This window comes from Thamnophis elegans, chromosome Z, assembly GCF_009769535.1.
Source record: "Thamnophis elegans isolate rThaEle1 chromosome Z, rThaEle1.pri, whole genome shotgun sequence".
Classification (NCBI taxonomy): Eukaryota; Metazoa; Chordata; class Lepidosauria; order Squamata; family Colubridae; genus Thamnophis; species Thamnophis elegans.
Window position 1 is genome coordinate 81,987,466 of NC_045558.1, and position 13,631 is coordinate 82,001,096.

A 13,631-nucleotide genomic window follows, 5' to 3' on the forward strand; every position below is an offset into this window, starting at 1 on the left:
AGTGCCGTGCTGGTGTGGCTCTGTCTGATAGGCTGCGAACTTTTCGGTCCCGGAATCTCTAGCCGGCGACTGGGCGGGGTCCGAATGGATCCGGGCAGGGGTTAATCACAGTTACCTAGCAGGATATCTGGTTGCCTTAGAAGACGTACAAGATTCGCTTCTTCATAAGGGGCTGTTCCTGACGAATATGGGTCAAGAGTTCCAGAAGAAAAGATAATCGTTGTGGCGGCTTTGCTTTACAACGTATCAATACATAACACTCTCTCTCTCTCTCTCTCTCTCTCTCTCTCTCTCTCCCCCCCCTCCCTCCCTCCCTCCCTCCCTCTCCCTCCTTACCTCTCATGTTTCTTGCATGTTGAATTTCGAACCACTTTCATATTCTTTGGCTAAAAAATGGCCATCCCATATATGGCTCAGGTTTTTCAAGTATGTTATTAAATGATTGTTATATATTACCCGCTGTGTGAAATTGAGTAAACATCCAGATTATAAAAAGGCATTGAACATGTATTAACTGCAGGTTGATAAGTGATTCAGGCTGTCTAGCTGTCAATCTAGAGTTCAAAATAGAATGTGCTTTTAGCCATTTTTTTTCTTCCAGAGTGTCCTTTTAAGAAAAAGGTAAAAGTTCTTCCAGAAGTTGCTGAGTATTAAATTATGTGTGATCTGCTGATCTACATAGTTGATCTTATATGGAAGATTTAAGACACCCTTCACTTGTACTAGGGAAAATGTCACACACTGATGATACTAAAAAAGCATCAAGGACTCCATACAATCTCAGGGGTTGGCTGTTTAACACCCCTTTCTACTTCATATACGGAAATTAACTTATTGCCTCAAATACAAAATACCTTAAGCGAGCCCTCCTTATAACGCTTATAAGTACTTATACTTTATCTGTAGATTTATTTAATGTTTCAGTCAAATAAAGGGATAGTTTTGATTTATTCCTAGAATATAAGATGATTTTGGGTTAAATACAGTCTTATCTGCCGTAAGACTGAGTAGATTTTTCTGCAAATAAAGGCCATAGAACCTGTGCCACCGGAACAGGAAAGGAAGGGGTTCTACTCCATTCTTTTCCTGGTTCCCAAGAGTTCAGCGGGGTGGAGGGCCATCTTGGACTTGAAACGCCTGAATCAACATCTGGCCTTAAGTGTTTCAAAATGCAGTCCCTCCATGCCATCCTGGACTGCATAAGGCAGGGAGACCTACTCACCTCTATAGACTTAAAAGAAGTTTACCTGCACGTTCCCATTCATGCGCCGCACAGGAGGTTCCTGCGGTTCCACTATGATGGGAGGCATTACCAGTACAGGGCTCTCCCCTTTGGCGTCTCATCCGCACCCGGGACCTTCACAAAGCTTCTGGCAGCAGTGGCAACTCACCTGCGGTCCTGTATGATTCAATTGGAATGCTACCTCGATGACATCATCATTCAGTCCTCGAGCCACGACCAGGCCCTGCAGGACGTTCAGGTGACCATATGCACCCTGCAACAGCACGGCTTCTTGGTGAACCGGAAGAAGAGCCATTTTGAGCCAACCACACGAATTCAGCACCTAGGCACCATCATAGACTCGGATTCCTGTCAGGTGTTTCTCTCTCCAGACTGTCTGCACAACCTCAGGAGCAGAGTTCGTCAATACCAGCAGCTCAGGTCAGTGCCGATCATCAAACTCTCGCAACTTCTTGGCATCATGATCTCCTGCCTAAAGGTAGTTCCCTGGGCGCATCTTCATGCCAGGGAACTACAGTGGTTCCTTTTGCCGATGCAGAGGTCAAAGGACAGCAACTCTCCAAGACAAGTTCGTCTGCCACAGAAGGTGCTCCGCTTCCTCAGATGGTGGCAGTCAACAGCAGTAGAGAAGGGGTGCCAGTTCAAAGAGCCCGAAAGAGTCGTTGTGACCTCAGATGCCAGCCTCTACGGATGGAGGGCACATTGTCAAGGACAGCTGACACAGGGCAGAGGGAGGCAGCTCACAACATAAATTGGTTGGAGCTGAGAGCTGCCTGGCTCACCCTATAGCATTTTTCAGCATAGATAATGGGCCGCCATGTACTGTTACTAACAGATAACATAGCAACAAAGGCCCACATAAACCAGCAGGGCGGCGCCCACTCCAGAAGATTCATGACAGAAGTGGAATCTCTGGGCAGGTGGGCGGAACGCCACCTAGCATCCATCAGAGCAGATCACATATCTGGGACAAACAATGTGAAGGCAGACTGGCTGAGCTGGCAGACAATCGACAACTCCTAGTGGTGTCTGCATCCAGATCTGATCCAACAAATAGTTCGGAAGTTCGGCAAACCACAAGTAGACCTATTTGCTACTCACGCCAACACACACCTGCCAAGATTTTTTCCTGTTACCACTCGCTCCAGATGGAGGGAACGGATGCGCTGAGGTGCAAGTGGCCCTTAGGACTTCTCTATGCATTCCCTCTCCTCCCACTTATTCTGCAGATAATAGCCAAACTCCTAGCGGAGGAAGCGGAAATCCTCCTTGTGGCCCCACATTGGCCCAGGAGGTCCTGGTACACAGACCTTGTCAGCCTTTCCGTCCAGAGACCATGGAGAATTCCTCAGGAGCAGATCTCCCTCAGCCAGAGGGCCGTCTGCCATCCGGAACCCCAGTGGCTCCAATTAGCCATCTGGGTCTTGAGGGGGAACTCCTGAGGAAGCAAAATCTTTCTGACAAGGTCATCAAGACTATTCAAGTGTCCAGAAGACCATCCACTACACGAATATACAATGCGACATAGGTCGTCTTTTCAACCTGGTGCAAAGAGCGTGGTATTGGAGACATTTCAGCTTCCATACAGCAACTGCTAGGCTTCCTTCAGGATAGATTGGACAAAGGTTTGGCACTCAACACTCTCCGTCATCAGTTCGCTGCCTTGTCCACCATCCTCGCTAGAGGCTCATCCCAATCTCTGAGTCAACACCCTCAGGTCAAGAGTTTCCTGAAGGGCACGGCCAATATTCGGCCTCAGACTATACACAGATACCCTTCCTGGAATTTGCCGTTTGTTCTGAGCCCTGACAAGCGTGCCTTTCGAGCCAATTCGGATTACCAGGCTTCGCCATTTGACTCTTAAACACAGCCTTTCTAGTAGCGATTACATCTGCTAGGAGAGTCTCAGAGCTTGCAGCTCTCTCAGTCAGGGAGGAACTGTGTATAATCCATACTGATCAGGTCATCTTGAGACTAGACCCCACCTTTATCCCCAAGGTGAACACTCACTTTCACAGTGCCCAGGAAGTGATTCTCTCCAACTTTTGCCCCAAACCTATGCATCCCACGGAGCGTACTTGGCATAAGTTAGACGTTAGGTGAGCTATTTGCATATATGTTAAAAGGACCAAGGAGTTTCATTACTCCGAGTCATTTTTTGTGTCTTTCCAGCCTGGGTCGCTGGGCCGCAAGGCCTCCTCTTCGACCATTGGACATTGGCTGCGGGTCTGTATCAAAATGGCTTAGGAGCATCAGGGCAGGACCGTGCCAGGTTGAATGACTGCTCACTCTACAAGGAGTGCTGCCACTACAGCAGTGTAGGCAACCCAAGCTTCCATTATTGACATTTGCAGAGCGGCTACATGAACGTTCCCCACAGCGTTCATTAGAATTTACAACCGAAGCCTCCTTTGGAAGACGTGTTTTACTGAAAGTTGCCTCGGATCCGTACAATCTGGACACTAACTCTTCCCTCCATGGGACAAAGTAGCTTGGGTATGTCCCATACTTGGACTCTCCAAACAGCGCACAGGAGAATGACCGTTGGCTTACCTGAACTGCCATTCTCTCAGCACTGCAGGAGAGTCCAAACCTGCCTAGGTTTTAACTAGGTGTCCAATACTCTTTGTCACGGTTACAATCCTGTTAGGCGTCCTGCAGCGGATAAGACCTTCGTTTTTAAACTGACCTCAATAGGCAAAGGAGGCGTGGTTAAAGAAAAATCTGCTCAGTCCTAGAGCAGATAAAATGTATTTAACCCATGCTTGAACTCTCCCGCAGTGCCCAGAGAACGACCGTTCAGGTAAGCTAACGGTCAATCCCTATGATAACATGGAGTGCTCAGAGAAGACCAGTTTGAGATTCAATAAGCACCTCAAACAAGTTTTCTTTGACAGCTGCATTTAATTACCTGTAATTTATTCACAAAGAAAACTTTAGGGAAGTTAAAACAAAACCATTCTTGCAGGCGTTCCATTATCTTAACTACTTTGGTCATTCTGTACTTTTTCCAGAGGCACTGAGAAACAGAAAAAGAGCTGTGCTTACTGGTACTTAGAATCATAAATTTGGAATGAACTCTTCAGGCCTTTGAGTACAACCTCTTGTTCATTGTACAAATTCAAATGATAAATTATTGTTCAACCTCTGCTTCATATATCCAGTGAAAGAGAACCTGATCTCCCCCTGGGTAATTTGTCTGAATATGTATAGTTCTTATTGTCCAGTAGTTGTTTCAAATTCCCATAGAACCTGTCATCCTATAACCGAATCCAATATTCAATATCCTACATTCAGATATTTAACAGCATTGGAAGGAAGCTTTGAATTCTTCTAGTCCCATGCCCTGTTCAAGCAGGAAACTCTATATACCATTTCACTTCTTAAACACCTTCAGTATTGGAATACACACAATGACTGAATCAAATATTCTACTTATTAATTATTCTAAATGTAAGGAAATGTCTTCTTAGTTCTAGGTTAGTTCTCTCCTTAATTAGTTTTTATCCATTGCTTCTTTTCCTGCCTTCTTGTGCTTTGGAGAATAGGTTGAGCCCTGTTCTTTGTGGCAGCCCCTTAGATATTGGAAGACTGCTGTCACTTAGTGAACTGTTGTAAGTCGAGGACTATCTGTATTAGTATTTACCCCAATCTTGAAAGATTCCCATTATAATGTTTAAATTTCTAGTCTCCCAATCAACTTCATTGCTCTTTTCTAAACCTAATCCAATTTAAATGTATAATCCACAAAATTGGACACAGTACTTGATGAGGTAGGAGAGCCAGTTTGGTTAAGGCATGAGGCTAGAAACCGGGAGACCTAGGGAGCTCTAATTCTACTTTAGGGTCACATTTTGTTTGCAACCAATTACTATTCCAAGGTCTTTTTTTTACAATACTAGTCCCAGACCAGATGTTCACTATTCCACCCCCCCCCTCAAAACTGGGTTCCATAGCTTTGAGTAGGGGATTAAAAGTCCTGCCTCAGGAGCTGCTTTTCCCATTTAACTTGCTACATTACCAGTGCTTGCATGCATTTAGTACAGGAAGTAGTTACTGTACCTTCTTTTGCCACATGGACAACATCCAATTCTTTGTTTTTCCCCAAGCAACAAAAAACATTTCTAGCAAACTTAGCAGAGGAAAAGGATCATAGTGAGTCTCTCTTCCCTCTTCAGTTTCCTTGTTACAGAAATATATATACATATGTGTCGTCCTAAGACGTTTGCTTTATAATTAGAGTTACAATTAGAGTTGTAACCCGTGCATTTCTACTTAGGATTGGGTTGAGTTGGAATTAATAAACATAGGGTTGCACTGCTCAACTACAATATACTATATCTGTGTCTCAAATCCCTTCAGGATGAAACACATTTGCAAAAGCAGGAAGGAGAAAGATGGGTACCTAAGTGGCTATAAAAAAGTCCAATGAGTTTTCAATATGTTAATTCATTACATTTGTCTATATTTTTATGTTGCATAATAATATGTATTATGATAGCATCAGGATTATGAGAAGCAATAGTACTGCTTTGTGCTGTGCTAGTGGAATATTGTGTCCAGTTCTGGTCACCAGCATACAAATCCTGGAAAGTGTCCAGAGAAGAACAATAAAGATGATAAAGGTTCTGGATGCTAAATCGTATGATGAATGGTTCAGGGAATTTAGCAATATGTCTAGCCTATTGAAGTGAAAAAGTAGGGGGTACATTTTAACTGCCTTCCAGTAATGTCACAGAGAGGAGAGGAACGACTTATTCTCCAAAGCACCAGAGTTACACAAGACTATCAGCTCTCCTATGGAAATATTAATTATAAATGGAGGATTTTCTGTATAATTTTTCAACTTTACAATATAAAGTGACATACTCATCCTAGATATCTGCTCCTCAATATAGCCATATTATTTTGATTTTTTTCTAATTAGGACTAATAAGTATATATAGGTAACATGAACAATTTCTTATATTTGAATATTTGTTTTTAACAAGTTCTATGTCTTGAAAAAAATGCAAATTCCACCCCTATACTGTACTTTTCATTTCATGTACATTATATGAATTAGGAAGATTACATTGTCTCTACAGATAGTCCTTGACTTTTGATGGCGATTGCGATTGAAATTTCCATTGCAAAGCAATGTCATTGTAAAGCACGACAGCAATGCCTACAGTCCCTGTTGCTATCACACTGTCATTAGGCAAGGCAACTTCCTGCTGATTTCCCACAACCTAGTCAGCAAGCTGGCAGGAAATTGCAAGTCCCAGGCCTGCAAGCTGGTTGTTGCCAGGTAGGGCTGTTGAGGAAATGGGCAGGGGTGAAGGTGCATGACAAGGTGGCTCCATGTGAGTGAGAAGGTTGGGGAAGCCTGAAGGATACGTGAGATGCTTTATGCTCTTGGGGAAAATATGATGGAGTGCACAATAGGTGCTCATGGGATGGTAAGGGGATAAGAGGCACTGCAAAGGTTGAGAGTGCACAAGAGACACTGTACAGGTTGGCTGGCATTACAGATGCTCCTCGACTTACAACCATTCATTTTAGTGATTGCTCAAAGTTATGATGGCACTGAAAAAAGTTACTTGTGACCATTTCCACACTTACAACTGTTGCGGCATTCCCTATGGTCATGTGAGCAAAGTTCAGACTCTCGATAACTGAGTCATATTTATGATGGTTACACTGTCCCAGGCTCATGTGATCATCTTCTGACAATGACAAGCAAAATCAATGGAAAAGCCAGATTCACTTAACAACCATATTACTAACTTAATTGCAGTGATTCACTTAACAACCCTAGCAAGAAAGGGCATAAAATGAGGCCAAACTCAATAAATGTCTCACTTGGCAACATAAATTTTGGGCTCGGTTGTGGTTGTAAATTGAGAATGATCTGTGCAGAATTACAAAATAATAGAGTTGGAAGTCACTTTGGAGAACTTCTAAGACCAATCCCCTGTTTAAACAGGGGACCTTATGCAGCTCTGGACAAATGGCTGCCCAATTTTTTTTAAACCTCCATTGATGGAGCACTCTAAGCAAAAAAAATTCTACCGATTGTTCAGACAGAAAATTTCTCCTTAATTCTATGAGAAGGAACAGCAGAGTTGTATATGTAAGAAATTATACTATCAATAAATAGGCATATCAATACTTACAATGGGTGTTTTTATCAAGGTAAGCTTTTTGAGATCTGTTAACACACACATAAAAATCCTTTCTACCTCTAGTAAGGAATTACAAGATTGTCTAAATCTCTGAGTAAATACAATTCCATTGTCCATAGAAAAGAAAGAGGCTTTTTAAAAATCTCTTGATGAGTGGCGGCTAGCTACAGGGAAAAAAGGAAGGAATTTAAGCAGACATAGAAGGATGAAATCTAGTATTCAGACTTCTCTATATTGACTGCTTAAGGCACTCTTGGTATTTAGCATAAAGAATAAAACATTTTATTTCCTTTAGCTTTCTTCCTATAGCCATGATTAAGTGTAAGAAAAGAAGATGGTGGCAACCAATATCAGATGAAGGCATCAACATTAATCTGAGCATTCTCCCACCATCTAAGACTTCTGTACTCTTATTTCAAGCCCTCAGGGATCTGTAGGTCTTGGACCTGGTTCCCTCTGTGTCCCTTCAGGCCTTCCCTCTCCCTGTTGCGTCCCCTCATAAGGTCCCTTTTAGACCATGCACCTGCTTCCCAGCCCACTCTCTCCTCACCATCTCCCATCACCCATGCACTTTTTGAAGATATCCAAAGCTCCACATCCAAAATTGATTTTGTACCAATAATGTTATGTCCTAATTTTAGATAGATAAAGCAGCTGAGATCCTTTTATCTACCTCCAAAATACTTTTCAGATGATGTGATTGTGTTTGATTAATACTTGTTTTAAGTCCAACCTCAGCTCCATAGTGTGACTTTGGATTTAATAATTGGAGCCAAAGAACCTGGATAACAGATATTAATTTTAATATAAATTAAATTTAAATTCATAAAAGCCCTCACTTTGAGAGAGCTCCTTCAATGATGAGGGAGCCAAGATCCAATCTTCAAGAAGACTTTTCTTAAATAAGGAATGCTCTACTAACTTGCCATACAATAGCTGTGTATGGCTGATGTCATTTTCCAAAACCATGACCTTTGATTTATAATGATCAGAGGATTATTATTGCAGTAAGAGCCAAATCTTCTTAACTACTTACATTGCCCAACTTGCAAATATTGTAATAGAATCATAGTATTTGTAGTGACTGGGGAGTACTTTAGACGTGTACTTCAGAATCCTTCATCAGTCCTGGTAAGTAATTGATATATGTTAAATAGCAGAACAGTGCAAGTATACACCACTTTATTCCTTTATAAGTATTCCTGCTTTTCATGGCTGCATTGATTCCAAACCATACTATCAAACAAGTGTTTGCATTAAAGGACTTTGTTTAATGTAAGTAGTCTAGATTCCCTATTGTGAACAGTCAATTTTCTTCATATTATTTCCTTGTTAATTATATCAAATGCTACATTGAAGTATACAGGTAATCCTCAACTTAGAATGGTAATTTAGTGACTGTTCAAAGTTACAACAACAATGAAGTTTTCCACACTTATGACTCTTGGTCATAGTATTCCCTTGGTCACATGATCAAAATTTGGATGCTTGGCAACTTATTCATTTTTAAGACAGTTGCAGTGTCCCGGGGTTATATGATCAGCTTTTGCAATCCTTCAATGTGAAAGACAGATTCACTTAACAGCCATTTGTTAACTTAACAAATGAAATGATTAACTGTGACAAGAAAAGTCATAAAATGAGGCAAAAGTCACTTAATCAATATTTCACTTAGAATAAATTTTGGACTCAATTGTAATAAATCAAGGACTACCTGTATCAAGGCAGTAAATAGCTGTGTTTCCTTGTGGACATTTTAATAATTAGATGATTTAAGACAATGCAATTGTCAATATTTGATTGACTTCGTCTAAATTAGAATATTCTTCTGCGAAAATGCACTTTTCTTCTACTCATTTCTCAACTCTACTTACAAGAAACTTTAACCATGTTATCTATTAGACCAATGGGCCTATTTTTGATACAACCCACTAGTTGGAATATATTTTAACAAGCAGGAAGTTTATCAGGATTTATTTGCTCTTCAGGCATTTTATAATTTGATCTTGTTTTCTAAAACTGGTGTTCAGTGTCAGTAGTTAGTATGGAAATAGTGATTTAGTGCCTGTTTTTCAATGGGTTCCAAGAGTCACGATAATAATTTCCCCGACTCAGTAATTCGTCAGTCATTTACTTTATTTCAATTGTTGATTAGCAAACGCATTATATACTTTCGACCATATTGAACTTTTATTCTGATTCACCAATAGATAAGTTATAATCTACCTAACAGTAATGTTATATAGTCTTAAATCTGAATGGCCTAGGAATTTCTGTTCTCTGTTGATGATTGCTTTGTCTTTTTAGATAGACAAAGATCTCTGAGAAGAGGTTGATTTCACTTTTCAATGCACAACATAAAGAAAGAAATATACAAAGAAGATACCACATAAGTTAAAATGCTGCATTACAGGTTTCATCAAGTGTTTTGCTGACCTGTACCAGACTTTAAAGTGCAGAATCGGAGCTTAATAGATGATGTTCTTGACCTTGTGACTCTGAAATCAGAGGGCTCAAATGTCTGCAGATGAAGCTTATAAAGAGTCAAGCCTGTTAGAGGGGGAGCTTGTAAGTATAGAACGATCACTTGAAACATAGGATATGGATCTAAAGCAGACCTGCATGACTTCTAGACAGGGCCCTGGTCTTAGGCTGCTGTCGCTAAATGCCAGGTCTGTGGTTCACAAGGCTCCCCTCGTCCGGGACCTAATTTTAGATGAGAGGGCAGACCTGGCATGTATTACTGAAACCTGGCTGGGCCCGGAGGGAGGAGTCCCCCTCACTGAGATGTGCCCAGAGGGTTTTCAGGTGCTTCATCAGCCACGACCCCAGCAAGGGGTGGGGGAGTGGCCATTGTTATCCGAGGGTCTCTAGTTCCTTGTAGGATCCCTGCTCCGGAGCTTGTCGGGTGTGAGTCCTTACTGGTGAAGTTGGACCTTGAGGGTCAAGTGGGCTTGTTGTTAACGTACTTGCCTCCCAACAGCGTTGCAACAGCCCTCCCCTTGCTCCTCGAGTCAGTAGCTGAGCTGGCAGTTGAGTTCCCCAGGCTTATGGTGCTGGGGGATTTCAATTTGCCTTCGCTCGGCGAGCACTCTGATGGAGCGCAGGAGTTCATGGCTTCCATGACAGCCATGGGCTTGACCCAAGTAATTCGGGGCCCGACTCACTCGGCGGGTCACACGCTTGACCTCGTATTTCTCTCGGAGCAGTGGAGTTGTGATCTTGGTTTGAGGGGTATGGAGATCTTGCCCCTGTCATGGTCGGACCACTTCCTACTGAGGCTTGACTTTCGGAGACCAATCCCCCACTGTAGGGAGGAGGAACCGATTAGGTGGTTCACTGAGGAACTCCAGGAGATGAAATGCCAAAAGAGACACCTAGAGCGCCGCTGGAGGGCCAGTAAGTCCGAGTCAGACCGAGCACTGTTGAAAACCTGCATCAGAGCCTAACTCCTGGCAATTCGGACAACAAAAAACGCATATTTTGCCGCTCTGATTGCTTCCACTGAGTCGCGCCCAGCCGCCTTGTTCAGAATAACCCGCTCCCTCTTGAAAGGGAGGGATGCGGGCAACCCTTTACAAGGTAGAGCTGAGGAATTTGTCCAATTTCTTGCGGACAAAGTTGCTCGGCTTCGGACAGACCTGGACTCCAATTGCTCAAAGCCAGCCGAGGTACCGGGGGAAGGTCTTGAGCAGAATTTATGGATTGATTTTCAACTTGTCACATCTGAGGAAGTGGACAGGGCCATGGGAGCAGTGAGTGCCTCCACGTGCGTGCTGGATCCGTGCCCCTCCTGGCTGGTTGCAAACAGCAGGGAGGTGACACGGGGCTGGATCCAGACAATAGTAACCGCCTCTCTTCGGGAGGGGACCTTCCTACCCCTCCTAAAGGCGGTGGTGGTGAGACCCCTCCTGAAGAAGCCGTCTTTGGATCCAGCCATTCTAAGTAACTACCGTCCAGTCTCCAACCTCCCCTTCGTTGGGAAGGTTGTTGAGAAAGTGGTGGCCTCTCAGCTCTGGCGGTCCTTGGATGAAAACGATTATCTAGATTCCTTTCAGTCTGGATTCAGGCCTGGCTACAGCATGGAAACTGCTTTGGTTGCGCTGATCGATGATCTCTGGAGAGCCAGGGACGGGGGTCATGCCTCCATCCTAGTGCTCCTTGACCTCTCAGCGGCCTTCGATACCATCGACCATGGTATCCTTCTGCGGCGGTGGTGGGAGTGGGAGGCACCGTTCTTCGGTGGTTCTCCTCCTACCTCTCGCACAGGTCACAGTCGGTGTTGGTTGGAGGGCAGAGATCGACCCCTAGGCCCCTTAAGTATGGGGTGCCGCAGGGTTCGGTCCTGTCCCCCCTCCTGTTCAACATCTACATGAAGCCACTGGGTGAGATCATTTGGCGGCACGGGATAAAATACCACCAATATGCGGACGATACACAGCTGTATCTGTCCGCCCCGTGCCAACTCAGTGAAGCGGTTGACGTGATGTGTCAGTGCCTGAGGCTTTTAGGGTCTGGATGGGTGTGAACAAGCTTGCACTCAATCCCAACAAGACCGAGTGGCTTGTGTTTGTCCCTCCCAATAATTGGCCTTGTATTCCAACTCTCAGGCTGGGGGTGTGTGAAATTATACACCCCTCAGGCAGGGTTAGCAATTTGGGAGTCTTCCTGGATCCACAGCTGACTTTAGAACACCATTTGTCAGCTGTGACATTTGCCCAGGTTCGCCTGGTGCACCAATTGCGTCCCTACCTGAACCGGGAGGCACTCAGAACAGTCACTCACGCCCTTGTGACCTCAAGACTGGACTACTGTAACACGCTTTACATGGGGCAGCCCTTGAAGAGCATTTGGAGACTTCAGCTTGTCCAGAATGCAGCCGTGTGAGAGATTGTGGGTGCACCCCGGTACACCCACGTTACACCTATCCTCTGCGAGCTGCACTGGCTGCCTATTGGACTCCGGATGCGCTTCAAGGTGCTAATCGTTACTTTTAAAGCCCTACATGGTATCGGACCTGGGTACTTGAGAGACCGCCTTCTGCCAATTACCTCCCTACGACCAATTAGATCCCACAGATTAGGCCTCCTCCGGATTCCATCAACTAGCCAGTGTCGACTGTCGACCCCCCGGGGGAGGGCCTTCTCTGTGGCTGCTCTGGCCCTCTGGAACGATCTCCCCGTGGAGATTCGGACCCTCACCACCCTTCAGGTTTCCGTAAAGCCGTCAAGACCTGGCTGTCCGGCTGGCCTGGGGCTGATGAGTTCCCAGCCCCACTCGAATTGTTGCGGCTGTTGATGAGTTTTTTAATCTTTTTTTTGTATCTTGTTTGTCTTGTTTGTTTGCTTTGTATTGCCCCCTCTTTCCTATTTTGGTTTGTTAGCCGCCCTGAGTCCCCTTGGGAATAGGGCGGCATACAAGTTTAATAAACAGTAACAGTAACAAGACTACATTGATAAATTAAAAATAATTATGGCTACTAAGGAATTTTTAGTGTGTTGATCAGTTTTGTGGTTAGTGGAATGTTGGCAACAGAACTGGAGGTATTGGAAGTGCTTGAACTGTGTTTTTTGAAGCTGTGGTGGCAAATGTGTTTACTTTTTAAAAAATGGCAATAGGCTACAGAGGTCGTATGTTGTACAGGCCTGATCTAGAGTCTGAAAAGAAAGCCTTCAAACCTTAAAGACACAGAATGATCATGTGCATAGAAGAGAGGCATATAAGGAGGCACCTCTAAAAAAGGAGACCTGACTCAGGAAAATGCCTGAGCACTATAAAACATGAGCTTGGGGGTCGAACTTTTATTAGTTAATCACTTTCTAACCTTAAATCTAATTTCTAGAACACATGCTGCTTCTAACTCAGGGGCCCACAACCCCCAGGCCATGGCCCACTACCGGGCTTTGAGCCTTTCAGAACCAGGCTGGAGAAGTGATGAGTGTGCACACGTGCATCTGTCATGTGAGCAGCAGGCAAGTACATGCAGTGGGCGGGTGTGCCCACTGCTTATGCAAATGGAGCTGCTTGTGCAAAACCATCTCCCCCAGTCCATAAAGCTGAGAAAGTTGACAAACTTTGTTCTGACTTCTGACTGCCACAAAGTCACATTTAATTTGAATACCTTGCATCTTGGCTTTGGTTGTGTGGAAATGTTGTCTTTTGAAGTATTGTTTTTATTGCATTCAGGTGAGATTTATAGTTGCCAGACATTATCTAAGCTT

General features: G+C 43.9%; 1 protein-coding gene across 2 annotated transcripts in view; it reads left to right on the forward strand.

The window, feature by feature from the left end:
- ERP44 (endoplasmic reticulum protein 44) overlaps nucleotides 1–13,631 on the forward strand; it is a 72,111-nt gene that overhangs the window by 450 nt on the left and 58,030 nt on the right. The window lies entirely within an intron of this gene.